Raw genomic sequence first — 17,370 nt, 5'->3', positions numbered from 1 at the left:
GGCTTGTTTACATTTTCAATGTATATTTAACAGCAATTTTTATAATATTTTTTTGTTACACTAGTGGCCCTTATTGTTGAACGCTGCCAGGAAGAGGGGCTGACAGAAAGAGGGGGAAGACAAAGGACAGCAGACCGGAACTGAACCTGGGTCAGCCAAGCCGAGGACTGAGGGCTCCATATGTTGGGCAGCGAGTGCTCCCCCTGTGCAGCCAGCATGCTCTAAGTATGGGGGGCCGTTTAGGACAGAAACTATTTTTCCTCTCACATACACCAATAAAACCATGCACACACCTCAAAAGACACACACACACACTCAAAAAAACAGTTTTTTCCTCTCATACACACTACTACGACATGCACACACCACAGTACCGCAGTCACACACACTCACAAAACTAAAATTGAATATATGTTTTATGTGTGTGTGTGATCTGGTACTACACTGAATGAGAGTGTATACATATGTGTGCGTGTGTATATGTGTGTATACGTGTGCACTAATACTAGACTGAATGAGAGGCTATACATGTTTGTCTGTGCGTGTTTAACTGATATTAGACTGTGTGAGAGGATATACATGTGTGTGTGCGTTTAACTAATAGTAGTCTGTGTCTGAGAAGGTATGTGTGTGTGTGTGTGTGTGTGTGTGTGTGTGCGTGCGTGTGAACTAATACTAGACTGAATGAGAGGCTATACATGTTTGTGTGCACATGTTTAAATGATATTTGACTGTGTGAGAGGAGATATATATATATATATATATATATATATATATATATATATATATATATATATACACGTGTGTGTGTGTGTGTGTGTGTGTGTGTGTGTGTGTGTGTGTGTGTGTGTGTGTGTGTGTGTGAACTAATACTAGACTGAATAAGAGGCTATACATATGTTTGTGTGTCTGTGTGTCTGTGTGCATTTGTGTGTGTGACTGAAATAGTAGTAGACTGAATGAGAGGCCTGTAGTTGTGTGTGAGAGTTAAACCTGTCACGGAAGAGGCGGGGCATATTTTAAAGATTGGCTGGCGCATGCGTGGAACCCAAATTGTGCAATATTAGTTATATATGGATTGGCCAGTAGGGGGCAGCAGGTCAGCCAATTACCTGCTGAGCCAACAACAATGAGCTTCCGAGAAGAAGCCGGAGCATGGCTAACGGCAGTGTAAGTAAGGAGAGAATAGGTCAAGCAGCCGCAATTTTAAATAGCATTTTATCATCACCAGATGCAACAAACAGTGTGACCAATGCCTTAAAAGAAAGAGCTCCTCCAGTGGCCCATACTGATTCTGTTGAGACAGAATTAACATCTTTGTTTCGTACTGGAGCAGCTGGCCGAAGCTCAGCGGTGTCAACAGGAAATACAGGTAAAGTAATATTGTGCTTTTTCCTTTTCTAATATAGTAAATGTAGTAGTATCCTTTATTAATAACTTTTTATATTATATAACTAGAATCGAACTAGGTATCTTTCCACAAGAGTCCCCGAGTACATTGCTTAAATTTTGGCCATGTCCTTTTGACAGAACTGCTTTAACTAAATCAGAAATACCACTATGTGCACTATGTATGAGAGGAAAAAACTGTCTTTTTGAGTGTGTGTGTGTGTCTTTTGAGGTGTGTGCATGGTTTTATAGGTGTATGTGAGAGGAAAAATAGTTTCTGTCCTAAACGGCCCCCCATACCTAAGTGTTACTGTTAAATACATAAATTATGATTTTAAAAAGTGTAGTCATGGAATTAGTCATAATCATAATTTATGTATTTAAAAGTAACAATTAGAGCCTGCTGGTGGCGTAGGGGTAGGGGTAGGGTTAGAGAGGGTGAGAGATGTGATTCATAAAGCCAAAATTGCTTGCTGGTGTGCATGCACACCAGCAAATAAATATGGATTCATAAATATGAATTTTTATTTTTTTTTATTTTTTGCCGTATGCCATTTTAGGCTTTTGGCCGTATGTACAATTATTATAACCCCCCCCCCCCCCACAACCACACACACACACTCAGATGCACACAATCATTGACAATTTATATACATTTATAGACATACCAATTATATTGCACGTATAGACACACAGACATAAATATTCATATAGATATATATTGTGACTGACACACACATATATAGACAAATGCAGGCATAAAAATTTAGACACACACAGACATTACTTCACACATATAAATATTGTCTTTCAATCAAGGGGACATGTCATGCAAAATCCACTTTTTTTAACCTTTAAAAACACCCAAGTATCAAGGATCTTTATTGTCATCATGTCACAATTATGAAATTCTGGTGAGACACGGGCTCAGATTTACACAAATTCACAGATAACAACACAAAAACACAACAATGTTCAAATAGTTGCATGCACAGACAACACATCCTGAGAAGCTGAAAACATGCTAATGGTCCTTAGCAACTGATATAAAGATTTAAATGTTTGAATATTGTCAGAGGTTACCGTTACTCATTTCTGGGGTTTTGTATGTATTTATTTATTTACAGTGTGTCTTTTCTTGTTGCTCTCTCTCGCCCCCTGTTGCCACTAGTTCTCTCCTCGGTTTCTCTCCCAGCTCCTTCTCCACACCTGTGTCCCATTTACCAATCTACCCCTGCCTTTGTTCCAGCTCCCTTTCTCCCTGTATTTAAGCTCCTCTCATTTGTCCACTCTCTGCTGGTTTCTACTGCTTTCACCACTACTGCTTTCACTACTCACCATGCGTCATCGCTTCTACCTCTGACTCCCAGGTCTACGTTTTGTGTTGCGCTGCTGAGTTCTCCGGTGTTTTTGGATCTTTTATATTAAACTCACCCATAACCGTTCCCTGCCCTGGTCTTTCTGCGTTTGGGTCCTACCACAACCTAACCCCTAAACATGACAAATGTTCAAGTCATAAAAGACAAATACCTGTCAGTTTACAGACTATGTAAATTATTGTGCACTTGCACAAATGTATCCGACATCGACTCCCTGAGAGGTTGAAAAGTGTGCAAATAGTCATTAGTAAGATTGAAAATTTCAAGTTAATTTATGCTCAAGTAAAAAAAACAGTTGCTTTACAGATGATGTGATTCTTGTACAACTGAATGCATGTATTTGACAAACAATCCCATAGAAGTTAAAGGTGTGTAAATACTCATTAGCAAAAATTGTAATCTCCAAGGTAAAGAATTGTGCAATTTGCATGGATGTGAAAACAAAAATTCCCTGAGAAACAATGTGCGATTTGCAAAAAAAAAACAGGGGGGGGGATAATTTCCTCGATTAATCACATAATGTCGATAGGTAACTCGAGATTGATTGCAAATTAATTGTATGTTTTATCCTTTTATTTCTGAAAGTGTAATAGCCTGTTTGGGCATTTTAATATGCAATTTGCAATAAATGACACTAATAAAATACATGCTTGTACAAAAAATATTTCTATTTTGTTATTTTTCAAGCACTTTTGAGAATTGGAATGAAGACATCCTAGTGCCAAATGTTAAACTCTGGACTATGATGGCTAAATGACTAATCATGACGCCCTGATGTTTACACAATTTGTAAATAAATACCATGCCGATATATTTTTTTGCCTCTTAAACAAAGATAGACATGGTATTAGGCATTAATAGTTTAGCAACTGTTTAGTAACTCCAGGTCCTTCGTTTGGCAACGTTAAAAATGTATCTTCAGAACAGTTATCACCGGTTATTGCACAGTAAACTGCAGAAAATACGTTGCTCTGTCTGCCTTTACTACCGTCGGCTCCTATGGCGGAGGGATATTTCAGCTGGATACAAACTGTCTAGTGGAGGCAGGTCTCTTAATAACCGCTGTTTCGTCACTTATTTTAGAGCCCAAATAAGCGATTTCACTTTCAGAAACGTGCCCAAAAAAACCGCAACCCGTGACTTGTAAAATTTACAAGCGCCTTTAGAAAAAAACAAGCCCAAAGTCGCATGAAATGAACAGCCTGTTCAACAGTGAGCGTGGGTCTGTTTTTTGCTACAGTTCTCTAGCGCTCTTGAAACTACGGAAGGCGCCGAGGGTAAAAGAAACCTCAGTCCGGAGAGCGCGGCGGGGAAAAACATTAGGGAACGGTGTGTGTGTTTTGACGCGCAATTAACGGCGACAAAAAAATGTTGGCGTTGTGGTTTTACGCGTTAAAACTGTCAGCCCTAATTTATATACATTTTTAAATTAATTTGCTCTGACAGTTCTTTTTCAGGCTACGCAATTTAGCGGTCCATTATTTGGAGTATTTAAAAATCAGGTCTTAGGTGTAATTATTACTTATTGTTCCTTTAAGTTTATGTAAACAAGGACACTCCCCTGCTCCAGCCATCTCAGTCGTGTCCTTGGGAAAGACTCTTCATCCGTATTGCCTGCTGGCAGCGGTCAGAGGGCCCGGTGGTGCCGATGTATAACAGCCTCGCTTCTGTCAGTCTGCATCAGGGCAGCTGTGGCTACTATGTAGTTTTCCTGTGGGTGAATGAGTAACTGTAGTGCTTTGGGTTGATAAAGCACTATACAAATACAAGCCATTTATTAATACATTTTAGATAAATGCAAGCATTCAGTGTTTTCTGTCGAGTATCATCTAAGTTAAAACTAATTTTTTAACTTGAAATCGAACGTTGTATTTCATATAGTACGTTATTTCAACTCAAAACAATTAGTTAAATCAAACAGGTACAACTGTGTAGAAATGTCTGTTTGTTCAACTAGGTAAAGAAAGTGTATTATATTGATGATGTTTAAGATTTTATTGTTTTGACATACAATATTAGGCTGAAACAAGAGTTAAAAAGTGTATTCATAATGTATAATAATCTTTGATTTAACTCAAAGCATCAAGATGAGACAGCAAGTGATAAGAAGTTAAATCTACTTTGACAACTTAAAGAACAACATTAAGACAACAACAACAATACAATTTTTAAACTTTAATTTCTAAGTTGAAACAACGATAAAACACTAGTTGAGTTAGCATGCGTCCTTAAGGCAGCTGAACTTTCATTTGCAAGTTTAACTGACTTGAAATATCTTAATGTGTCTGCATGTCTCATTTCCGTGCGGAACATAAATGTAAGTGCGTTAAGCATCCTTTATACTGACCTGAGAGAATAAACAGAATACACAGGAAAATAACTCAACAAATTAAGAAATAAATAACTAAACCTAAAGGAATTAACTAGTATGGCAAGCTCTTTTTGACACTAATGGGCACAAGAGAAAGAACTAAGTTTGGCAAGACCACATAGAACATAAACAACAAGGAAATTATCAAAAATACCCACAGAAAGGAAAACACAAGCACTTGTGGATTGGATACACAAGTACTACTGCAGGGCTGAGCTAAAAAAAATCAAACAAACTATTGTGAAAAGCTTGTGGAAGGATACCCAAAACATCTGACCCCAAATTTATGCTTTGTAAGATATAGCTGGACCATAAGAATCCATTGAACTAGACAAGTCTAATTTGATTTAATTTCGGGCCATGTGTCATGTTACATTGTACTGTTGTGCAATTATGCACTGTTTAAAGTTACTTAATCTTTATTAAATAACTCTGTTAAGTATTGTCTGGTGATAATCAACTGTTAAGGTGATATCAAGACAATGGTTGAAAGGGATGAATTCGAGCCCTAGCGATCTTTTAACAGCAAACCCTGCACACACATAGAATGAAGGAGTGACAACTTCTTTCAAGTTCCAAAATTTATTAACAGAAAGAAAATTAACATCCAGAAAACATCACTATATAATACTGTTTATCTGAATTAACACTATATTTCGATTAACAAATCCTTTCTACTAGGCTAGTGAAACTTAACTAAACTACTAAGCAAAATAAAGATAAAAAAAAAGCTAAGCTAAGGAACTATTTAAATGCAAAACAAACAAACAAAAGACACAACAAAAGTGGTTTGTCATAATCAGAATAATTCAGTGAATCCTGTTCACTGCAGATCTGATTCAAAGCATGGAATGGAGTTAAATTATCTTAACTAATTTAGAAAAACCTTTGGAATGTTTTCAATCCATTCACAATGTAAATCCTGAGTTAAACAAAACATTATTTAATGAAATAATATTTCGTTTAAGTTAAAGAAACAAGGTTCATCTTAAACAGTGTGAATTGAGGTTAAATTAGCTTATCTGATTCAGAACAACATTTGACGTGTTTCAACCCATTCACAATGCAAATAACAAGTTAACCAGAAAATTATTTTAAGTAAATAACATTCTAAAGACTGATTTGCTCAGTAAAATCATTTAAACCTTATGAACAGCCGATCTTATTAATGCGATTTTCCTTCGGGCGCTAGGGGTCGCTGTAGCGATCGGTTGCTAAATCGGTTAAAGCATAAAGTTATCCCGATTACCTTTAAATTGACATTAATATTCAATATTAATGCAGTGTACAATTATACACTGTTTAAAGTTACTTAATCTTTATTAAATAACTCTCTGTCTGTTAAGCATTGTAAAAGGGTTGATGTTTATCGTTGTGCCAGAAACCTGTTTGATTATGAGTATTATTATCAATTATAATTTGCTATTATAATTTTAATAATAGATCATTCAAACTCAAATGGCAGCTATAACAAATGTAATTAAAATGGTTGCGATCCAAGGGCTACAAGCTTGTAATGACTAACACTAACAATGCCTTTATTAATTAGCTCTTATTAACTTATTTATACTGGGAAAAGTGTGATCTGATCGGTCAACACCAATCAGACTTATCCAGCAAACGCTGATAACACAAATTATAACTGCAATTGGAGTTTAACCCTTGCTTTGTTATCACAAACCAATGAAAATGTCTCAGTTGATTTCAGTTAACTCAAAAACAGGTAATTCTGTACTCTTAGAAACCATCTAACTTCTGGATCAAAATAAACACAAACAATTACTATTCCACATGTTATTATTTATTAAACACAAAACAATTCCCTGTTACAATAATTATTCTAATTCAATAAAGCTAGTAAACACTACTCGCTACTAACAATAAAAATGCTAAATAAAATAAATGAAAATCAAAAAAAGTCAAAATGGATTAATTAAGAGGTAGCAATTCTTAGTTCAACTCAGTTGTTTAAACATCACATTCATGGCGTTGGCACTTTGACGTTGCAGCTTTGGGAAAACAGACCTGCTAGATGGAAGACCTCTTATATTCCACAACAAACTAAGCTGACAGCCTAGTGTTACTTTGCCCTTTTCAAAGATGGCGACTATGACAACATGTGACCTACGATCTTGCGCAGTGTTGTATAGTAACAAAGTAAAAATACTTCACTACTGTACTTAAGTATATTTTGGAGTACTTTATACTTTTCTGGAGTATAAAATTTTTTGATAACTTTTACTTTCACCTCACTATATTTTCGAATTTAATTGCACACTCCAATACATTTTTTTAATGTTTGGTTTAGTTGAGAGAGAGAGCTGTTGAATTCATATTAAAATTCATAATTCATAATTTATGTTGTTAAATAGTTTAGGTAAAAACTTTAAATGAGTAAATTCATGTGCGTGTTATACAAGTTTATTCTTATCGGCGCTGTTATGTTTCAGCCACAGTGTACCACTATGGTAAAATTAGTGCACCACTAATTTTACCATAGTGGTACACTATGAAACTAGATTGCGAAGCCTGATCCAAGCATGTCAAGAACCTCTCTTTATGACAAGCGGCTAATGAGGTATTATTATTTGTTTTAGTGATGCATTTGTTTATACTTATGCAGCACAGCATTTAGCACTTATTTGTACTTGTACACTCTTTGTTTGAGCTGATTTATATATTTGTGTTTGTACAGTTCTCACGGCATGAAAGTATGAACGTCATAAATGGCGTAAATAGAGTGTCATGTTGAACGACATGAGAGAAAAGACAAAATAAATGCCAGTTAAACAGAAACCAATCCGTGTCTGTCATGACGAGAGCTACTGAGAAAGAGAGAGAGAGACGCCCGCATGCAAGTGTTTTGACTGCAACAAAGTCGGGATTTGCCTGGGCTTGTTCATCACCACCAACAGGATAAGAAGCTGGTTTAGTAGTAAAGCAGATTAAATTAACCTTGTGGTAAAGCATCTAATAGCAGAGACCTAATTTTCATAACAAAATGATACCTGCAGGCACGCCCGCTGACAGGGGGGAACAAACGGGTCAATTGTTCCAGGCCTAGGACTGACCATTAAAATACAGGGAGAAGTAATTTTTCTGAAAATGTTTGTGTGAAAAGTATTTAATATTAGAGTAACTATATATATTTTTTTTTTCTGCATTAGGTATATGTATATGTTTTCTTTAAATAAGGGGCTATTAGAACTCCCCTCACCCCAACATAAAATGGTTTGACCATTAGGACAACGGCTTGCTGCAACTTTGAAAGTTCGTTCCACTGCAAACTAAGAATCACTGGTGCACAGAAAAGAGAAAAAGAGAAGATGACACCAAAGGCTTGAGGGATTCTATTAGTAAATATTTTTAAAAAAAAAACTGAGGATGAGTCAGGAGCAGGTCTAGGGACAGAAATGCAGATGAATGATGCCCATCCAGAGCCAGGTAAGAAGCAATGATTTTAAAGTATAGCATCCGCTAGCTAGTGTAAGGGGGAAAACACCTTTTCTTTTACAGAAATACTTAAGCTTGGCGCCAAAAGAGCAGAAAACAGAGAGATGGCAGAGGTCCAGGTACAATCTGAAAGACAGAGCGGAGCAGGAGAGCCAGCTGAGGCGGGGAGCTGGGTGGGACGCAGCGTGTGTTTGAGGTGGAGACAGAGAGAACCATCCCTAGCGATAACAGAGACAGCGCAGGTGGAGGGGCTTACTGCCCGATCGGATCGTCTGAGCATAGTCAGGGATACTGACTATCCATCAGAGATGGATCACAGCGTTAATTTCAATGATCCCACATGTTACGCCTCCTCTGTCTAGGGATTCAGAGGAGGTAACATAAAAATGTGTCCAGAGAAGTGGGGTGGCATGTGAAAGGGTTTATTTACAACAAAAAAGGGTTTTACAATAACCAAAACACAATACTCTTAACTCAATTAATAGACCCAAAGAAAAGGGCTAATGATTTCAGGGATGTTTGAATACAAAAGAAAATACATAAGGTTCAACGGGTCAGGTTAAAGATAACTCAAACCACCCAAGAGGACTAATAGAGAAAATAAAAGTACACACAAAGAGAGCCTCATAACCTCCCAAACATGAGCTATGAGCCACTACAAAGTCAAGCTTCAACCAAAGCAAAACAGCTTAACAAACAAAGCAAGCACAACTGGTTTATACAACCCAATGCAACAGCAAGCACCAGAGGGGGGGGGAGGCAACTTCACAAGCAGCTTCCTACTAGCCATCTTCCCCCTGAAGGAATGAGTCCAAGGCCGTTTCTCAATTCACGAGAACGCGAGTCCATACTCGCGTTCTCGTCAAGTCTGTTCTCGGTAAGAACACAGGAAGATCGGACTTGACGAGAATGCGAGCACGCAGCACGTATTGTGCATTGGAACAGAAGTATACTCGTGACGTCATCACACCCACAGCGCTTGAGCATTCCTTTAACGTTCAAAACTATTTATACACTACACCATCATATCTTATTGAAAACGTTTTTTATTTAAATTAATTTCTAAAAAGTATAAAAAATATCTAAAATAATTACAGAACTGTGGGTATAAAACCAGCAATAGCGGGAATTTCTTTGTGGAAGGGAAGGGACCAGAGAAGGGAAGCCATTTGTTACATTTACTATACTTGACTAGTTTTACAACACTATACATTTTATCTTTTCTTTCTTGAGAACTATAATAATCTGCATGTTAAACAGGTATAGTTTTATGCATAGAAAACGTGACAAAAAACAATGATGGTAACATTTGGCATTTTTTATTTACAGGAAGAAACAGAAACAAAATATGTGAGGATAAACACTTCTGTGCCGATCCTCCAAATATTTTTTAATGAAGGGGACCTGAAACCAGCCTTCAGGCTAAACAGGGCCACCATCGTCCTCCTCCTTCAGCTGCTGCCCATCCAGAAGGTCCATGGATGGCCACAGGAGATAGAGGTGCTGGTGACCCTCTGCTGGCTGGCCGACGTTTGCCCCAAAAGTAATCGCCGCCTGCTGCATCCTTCACAATATTAGTATAGAGGCAGGGGACCAGCTTGACGTGGAGGAGGAGGAGGTTGATCCAGAGGAGGATGACCATCCAGCGGCTCCAGCTGGCTGCATGTTTAAGTGAACATGACTACACCTGACCTAATGTAGATCAGTTGGAGTCATGTTCACATGCTGCTTCATTTCTTTTTTTTTCACCACCTGGAAAAATACATAAAATAATGCATAAATTAATTTCTATTCCAACTATTTTTAATTGTAAGTTTATAGGCATTGTCTATTTGTATAAGATCTTAATGAGTTATTTCTTTGTTTTAAACCATGTTAGTAACTGTTAATAATTTGTTGAATATATTACACCTTCATTCTTTTCCAAAGATTAAGCATTTGTATAAAATAAATGTCTGGTTTTTCATATACTATTATTACTATTATTTTCTTTCCCTCTTTCTCCTCTCAATTATCCGTGTCCTGACTCAGAATAAACTCACCTAGATAGGAAAAACATTTGTAGAATGTATTTATTTATTTATTTTATATGCTGCTGCCGTCCAAGGGAGACAATTACAATTTATTCCAGCAAGTATTGAGTTAATAAAGCAACACATGTCAGTCAGATAAACACAAAACAAATAAATCATAACCAGCGATATTATGCACACTACTTTTTTTAATTACGCACTAACTCTGTAAACAGGACACATAGGGAAGCTTAAAAGTATAATGTTCTCGCCTCAAACGATCTGAAAAGGTACTTTTGAAGAACAACAGCAGCAGAAAAGGGAATTTTTAACTTACCGCTGTGAGCTCTGTTTGCGCTGTCTCGAGTCAAGCTGCGGCCGCGGTGCATTCTGGGCAAGCGGTCAGTCTGAAGAACGCACAAGTCTGCTCTGATGCATGCTCGATAAAGAGGGCGGGCGAGAACAACATCCGGGGAATTCGGCGCGTTCTCGATTTGGCGTTCTCAGCATTGGAACAGTGCTCGGGCTGAGGCTGATGACGTGTCACGAGTACACGAGTACACGAGAACGCTCAAGAACGCATATTGAGAAACGGCCCAAGAGTCAGAGTAAATGGTGCAGGTGGGCCTCATCAGCGGTCTGATTGGCATGGCAATCCTCTGCTGGTCCAATAAGGTCGCAGCTCTTCGGCAGCCAATCAGGAAGTCCACAGTCTCAAGAGGCCAGGGGCCGTAACACCGCGTTATGGCCAACAAAAATGATTCTGATTGAATGAATGTTATGCGTTTAATGGCAAAAAGGAAGCCTTTCTCAGAGATGGCAAATGAACCGCCAGCGAATTCAGAGGGCAGAGAATTACCTCCTGCAATGAAAGGGAAAAATTTGTTAGGGACTGGCTGATATACAGCAGGTAAAAAAAAGCCATATTTTGGCTGCAGCGCTTCTTGTTCTCTTATGAAGAAAAAATCAACTAGTGCACTGAATTCAATAGATGGGTTGAAAATATCCAATATAAATTGCAGAGATTTCCCGGGAATGAAGTATACAGTTAAGTTGAATTTTTTATTTTTTTTTGTGTGTGTGTGTGTGTGTGTGTGTGTGTGTGTGTGTGTGTGGTGGCGGCAGGTGTAGAGGGGGGGGGCCAAAAAGACTGTATTGTCCTAGCAAAGCTGTCGTCTGGCCGGCCTGCAGGTGTATCTACTAGCAGGTTTACCACTTCTTGTAGGTTAACTAAGCCTGTTTTTTTATCACTTAACCATGTTCTTAGTATACAACCCCTAGTCTAAATTTTGCCCGCACTTGGTTGTGTACAATTTCGAAATGTATAGCACTGACCTTACTTGAAGAAGGAAAACTGAAAGCTTACAAAAAGTTGTATTTTCTGTCTAAACTTGGTCTAAATTTCTCCTGCACTTGGTTGTTTAAATTATTCTAAGGGAATTTGACTTTCAAAGTTTACCAAAATCTAAAAAAATTTCATTCAAACTGCATTTGCTTTGTTTTACTTTTTTATTACATTACTTGAGTACATCTATTTTTACAGTAATTTTCATACTTAAGTACAAGACATTTCAGATACTTTAAGACTTTTACTCAAGTAACATTTCAGTCAGTGACTTGGACTTTTACCAAAGTCATATTTTGGAGAGGTACCTATACTTTTACTTGACTCAGAGATTTCAGTACTTTTTACAACACTGGGTGCGAGCACCAAAAGTGACACAATCATGCTGTCCCTGGCCCGTGCCTCATTCAAAATGGGGGGATTCATAATAGCCCTCGCCGATACTGGCAGCCTTTCAAGGGTGAGTTTATTGGTCAAGCCTGTGGGTACAAATACAGATTCTGGTTTCTGTTTCCAGAATCTGGTTTCTGTTACCTGCAGCATAAATAAAGTCTAAAACCACTAGCCACTTTATGTAAAGCATTCAGTTTTTATTTAATACAGCAACATTTTTTAATCTTTTATTAAAAAAAAAGATCCATATGGACTTCATAGACAGGCTGTTTTCCCCACCTTCACGTCCTCATTTCTTTCTGTGCACAACGGGTAAACATACCATCTTCTTCTACTAGCAGGGAAGGAATACATAGAACGCCATGACCAGGTGGCTAGTATAGCGTACAGAAACATCTGTTCAGAAAACCAACTAGAGACCCCCAGGTCAAAATGGGAATCACCTCCCAAGGTGGTGGAGAATGACAGAGCTAAGATCCTGTGGGACTTCAAGATACAAACAGACAAAATGGTAATGGCCCCTTCTGCATTTCACTTCAGGTTTTCCTGTACACAATTAAAAAACAAAACACACATTAGCAAAATACATTGGTGGATGAGCATAGGAGAAAACGTTCAAATTAAAACAAATCAAGATTACTATTATTAAATCCCTAGGATGTTAATAGTTTTAAGTCCGAGCTGTTATTAGTGAGCTATAAGAAGGTCAAACGCATTCAGGAGAGAGGTTCTGGCCCAATCAAAATGAGTATTAGCGCTCCTAATATGAGGGATTTTCTTTTACTTTCCTAACAAGGTTTTTATTGAAATCATCTAATCTCTCTCTCTCTCTCTCTCTCTCTCTCTCTCTCTCTGTATGTATATATATATATATTAATTATTAATCCCACAAGGGGTTTGAATAAGATTCAAGGAGGCACCTTTAAGATACAATAAGCTTTCGTAAAATATAACATGCATGAAAAGAAATAGGGGACACCGCTAAAAGAAAATCATTTTGCACCAAAATGTTAATTTACGTGATGAAAGCATAGAGCAACTTAATAAATTATGCCAAACATAACCAGGTTTGACAACGTATGAATATTGGTAATTAAAACAACAAGTGGGATACATAGGGGGGCCGTTTTAAGCGTTAAAGAAAAATGTATGCAATTAAGACGATATGGGAAAAGTAAATTTACATCAATGAGCGATAATTATGAACAAGAGAAAACTAGTGGGCGAAAAAGTTGAAGTAGGCATTACACCAACAGTTAATTTGATAAACCAATCAATGAATGAACGAGTGAGCAGATACATTTTTCAATATAAGCAGAATAAACCTGAACCTTTAAGCTACCTGTTGAAGTGATGGAGAAATTGCGAACATCGCACTTACTGGGTATCTTGAAGTAGGTAGAGGTGCAAATAAAAACCAAATAATTAGGACGCCTGTAAAATCTGCCACTCCAGCAGACATTAATAAAGTACCACAAAGGTTAAGGACCTAAATGGATAAAACCGCAAGATTAGAATAATGACTTATTCTACTAAATAACATGGGTAAATTAGGGATTGAAGCACCAGTGAAAATAGTTTTGGAATTGTGCGCTTAGGGAGACTTAAAAAAAAAAAAAAAATATATATATATATATATATATATATATATATATATATATATATATATATATATATATATATATATTACTGAACTTGAGTTTAAGAGTCTATTTTAGGAGGTTAAAAATCCAATCCTCCGCTGCTTCTCTACCTATTCGTTTTTCAAATCTTGTAAAATAGCATGCCGTTGTCTTTGACACTCTGACAGGTGTACTGTCGAAACTATCAGATTCCCTCAGTGTCCCAGCAACAAGCACAGCTGAGCTTGGGCACAATTTGGAGGTGTGGGAGCTTCACACAGCTGGGGGTCTTGTGTGCTGTGTTTTACATTTTGGTATGGGAAGTGTTGGTAGTTCTCTACAGTGACTTTATTCTTCTTGAAAGCTCTTGCTTGCAAGAAGAGGGAGGGGGTTTATTAGGTATTTAGGGGGTGAGGGGGGTTCTGGCTGGGTGGCCCGTACTGGTCGTGTTGGCCCCCCCTCTTTGGGGGGCCTGGTCCGGGGGGCGTCTGGTCCGGGGGCAGGGTCGGGCGCAAGTAGTTGTATAGTTGAATTGGGGTGACCCCCCCCCCCTCTTGTGAGTGTTGGATGCGAGTGTTATGTGGGAATGTGTGTACAGCGTCCTTTTTTTTATTATTGTAAATCTGTGTGTGGTGAGTGGGGCACTAGGGAGGGATGGTGTGAATGAGTTTTCATTCTCCCTCTCCCGCTCCCTCTCCCAAGAACATCTCAAGTCTCCGCTAGGTGCGGAGCCCATCCCCCTACGTCCTGCCCTCCTCCGCTGCGCTGGCAGGCGCCTTGGCCCTCTGGCGCATTGGTGGGCCTCGGATTTGGGGCGGGTTCCCGGGTGTGTGCCGGCCAATTCCCGGCGGCTGCTTCGCGGGGCCTGGCCCCACGGGGGGGCGGCCTCTGGCCCTCAGGGCCCATAGCCAGGACCACTTCAACGCGGCTGGCTGCCGGCGAAGCGTCGGCATTGCGGTGGCTGGGGGATTTCCTCAGGGTCATCTCTCGTCTTTCCTTGGGGGGGGGGGGGGGTTGCAGATATCCTGTGTCGGCCCCTCCTGGGTGCCCTGCTTTGGGGGCCCCTTTGGGAGTCCGGGGTTATGAGTCCCCTGACTCCTGCCTCTGTGCTCGGGGAAGGCGGGCCTTTGGTTCTCCACAACCACTATCGAGCTATTTCCTTCTGGATAATTTTCACCTAAACTAGTGCACTCTCACAAACTCCCACAGGGGCAGGGTTCCAGGTATTAAGTGTTCACTTATATACAGAAAGCCTGTAATTTATTTATTTATTTATTTATGTTCTTTCACTTTCTTTTTTCAGGTTTCACTTTACACATGTCAGCTTAAATAATAGTACATATGATTTAGCAATGGCATCTAGGTGTTATTCGATTGTATCTGTTGCTTTATGTCTGTTGGTTGTGCTGTTCTTTTTGCATCTCTCTTTCCAGGTGATGGAGCGGATGGAGAACGTTTTATCACTCTCTCCCTTTTATCTCTTCTTTCTTTCACCTCTTCTGTTTCTTTTTTTTCCTCTTCTTGTTCTTCCTTTACTCCCCCATTGTAGTGTCCATATAATTTGAAATTCTCCCTGCAGGAATCACAATAAAGCTATTTACATGCATAAATCAAGCGGAGCACTATAGCGAAAGCTGTTCGCTCCACTTGTGAAAGTAAAATCTGCCGAGCTCTATCTGGCATTGAGACATCAATTCCTATTGCCACATTGCTAGACAGGACACTAGGAGAAAAAAAAGAAAAAAGAAAACAAGAGCAATGACTAAACTGGATGCAAACTGCAGCTGAACTGCCAAGGGCGGTATATTGACTTGTTTGGAGCCCTGCCAGGCCTGTAGGTGTGACAATGTAGCACCTTCAGAAAACTATTGGTATTATTCTAATTATTTTTCACAAGCTGTCCAGGTGAATGACATCCCTATGTATAGATAAACTTGGCTCTACTGCCACCAAACCAGCTTATGCCTCACCCAGGACCCCAACATGCTGCTATCAAGTTAATAAACCACCACTGCATTCCCTAGAAGATTTTGCGCTTGCTCCAAACAGTCAGTTGTTGTGCAATCAAGCCATGTGGGATAAATCAGACTGAGTTGAAAGTCACATGAAACATGAGACTTTTACAGGCACACAGGAGACTGCCTTTCACAGCAGGAGCTCACTGTATAAAGACTTGCTGGCCACGTTTATCAACCTCTTTCACCCGCTGCCCTCGTAGCAGCATCGGGAGAACCCGCTCATCTTCCTCTGTAGAGCGGAGGATCCGACTGGAGTTTGCTGTTAAAAGAACACCAGCGCTCGAATCACTCTTTCAACTGTTGTTCTAATTATCAGCTGTTTGGGCTAATATTCACAGGACAATACCTAACAGGCCGAGAGTTATTCATTAAACATTAGATATCTTAAAGGTATACTATGCAACCGGGGTTGATTTTTCCAGCGAGGCTCCCCTCAGAGGGCGAAAGTAAAAGTGCACTGTCGTAAAGATGCTCAGCTGTTCTCCTGGTTTCTCCGTCAAGCCAGGCGCGGTTGTTTTGAGCTTAGCAGACAGGCGAACGCAACGAAAAATCGAAAGAACGGCAGTACAAACAATGACTAACACAGTGAAAGTATGAACATGCACAGAGAGAGAGAGAAACCATTCCAATGTTACTTACAATCGCATCAGCAGAAACGCGAGGTCCGCGTCAGCCTTGCAGCCTTCTTTATCTTTTAGCTCTCGCCATTTGGAAAAAGCTTGCCCGATGTTCACCCGTGTACGACTCCTCTCTCTGTCCAGAGCCCTTTTCCTCTTTCTTGCCTGCTCCGACATGGGCTTTCGCTGTTTTCTCGCTGGTTCCGCCATGATAACTGCACAAATATCGCCACTGCGCTAGCAACGAGCATGCCTTTCACTGGGGGCGTGTAGCAGTTCTCGCTGTAAAGCAAGACCGACTCTCGTGATGCACCAGACTTCTGAGCCTGTGGGTGCGAGCCGAGGGCTCCTGCAATTGCAAGTACGGTATTTCCGCTACAGACCACCAGGACGGCCGAGAAAACCTTTGTTCGACCTGAAATGACTCATTTATTCATCCAAAACGGTATGGAACACATTAATTAACTGAAAAATGTTGCATAGTATGCCTTTAAAACAGTGTGTAATGGCACAACACTGTGATCTCTTAGGTGTTAAATTGTGTGATATGCTCTGTACGGCGAATGCTCAGTCACCGCTGGGTTTTTAATCTTTGATCTTGTTATGTCGAGTAGAAAGTGGCTGGTTGACCAGATCTTGTAGCTACGAAGGGATTAGACCATTTAAAACTTGAGAACTGAGCCAGCTAAATGAGGGCTTTTAAAACTTGATTAACGTGCTTTTTTTTTTACCAGTTAGAAGACGAGCTGCAGCATTTTGAACTATTTGCAG

The sequence above is a fragment of the Fundulus heteroclitus genome, chromosome 19, assembly GCF_011125445.2.
Source record: "Fundulus heteroclitus isolate FHET01 chromosome 19, MU-UCD_Fhet_4.1, whole genome shotgun sequence".
Classification (NCBI taxonomy): Eukaryota; Metazoa; Chordata; class Actinopteri; order Cyprinodontiformes; family Fundulidae; genus Fundulus; species Fundulus heteroclitus.
Note: the sequence above shows the minus strand (reverse complement) of the source record.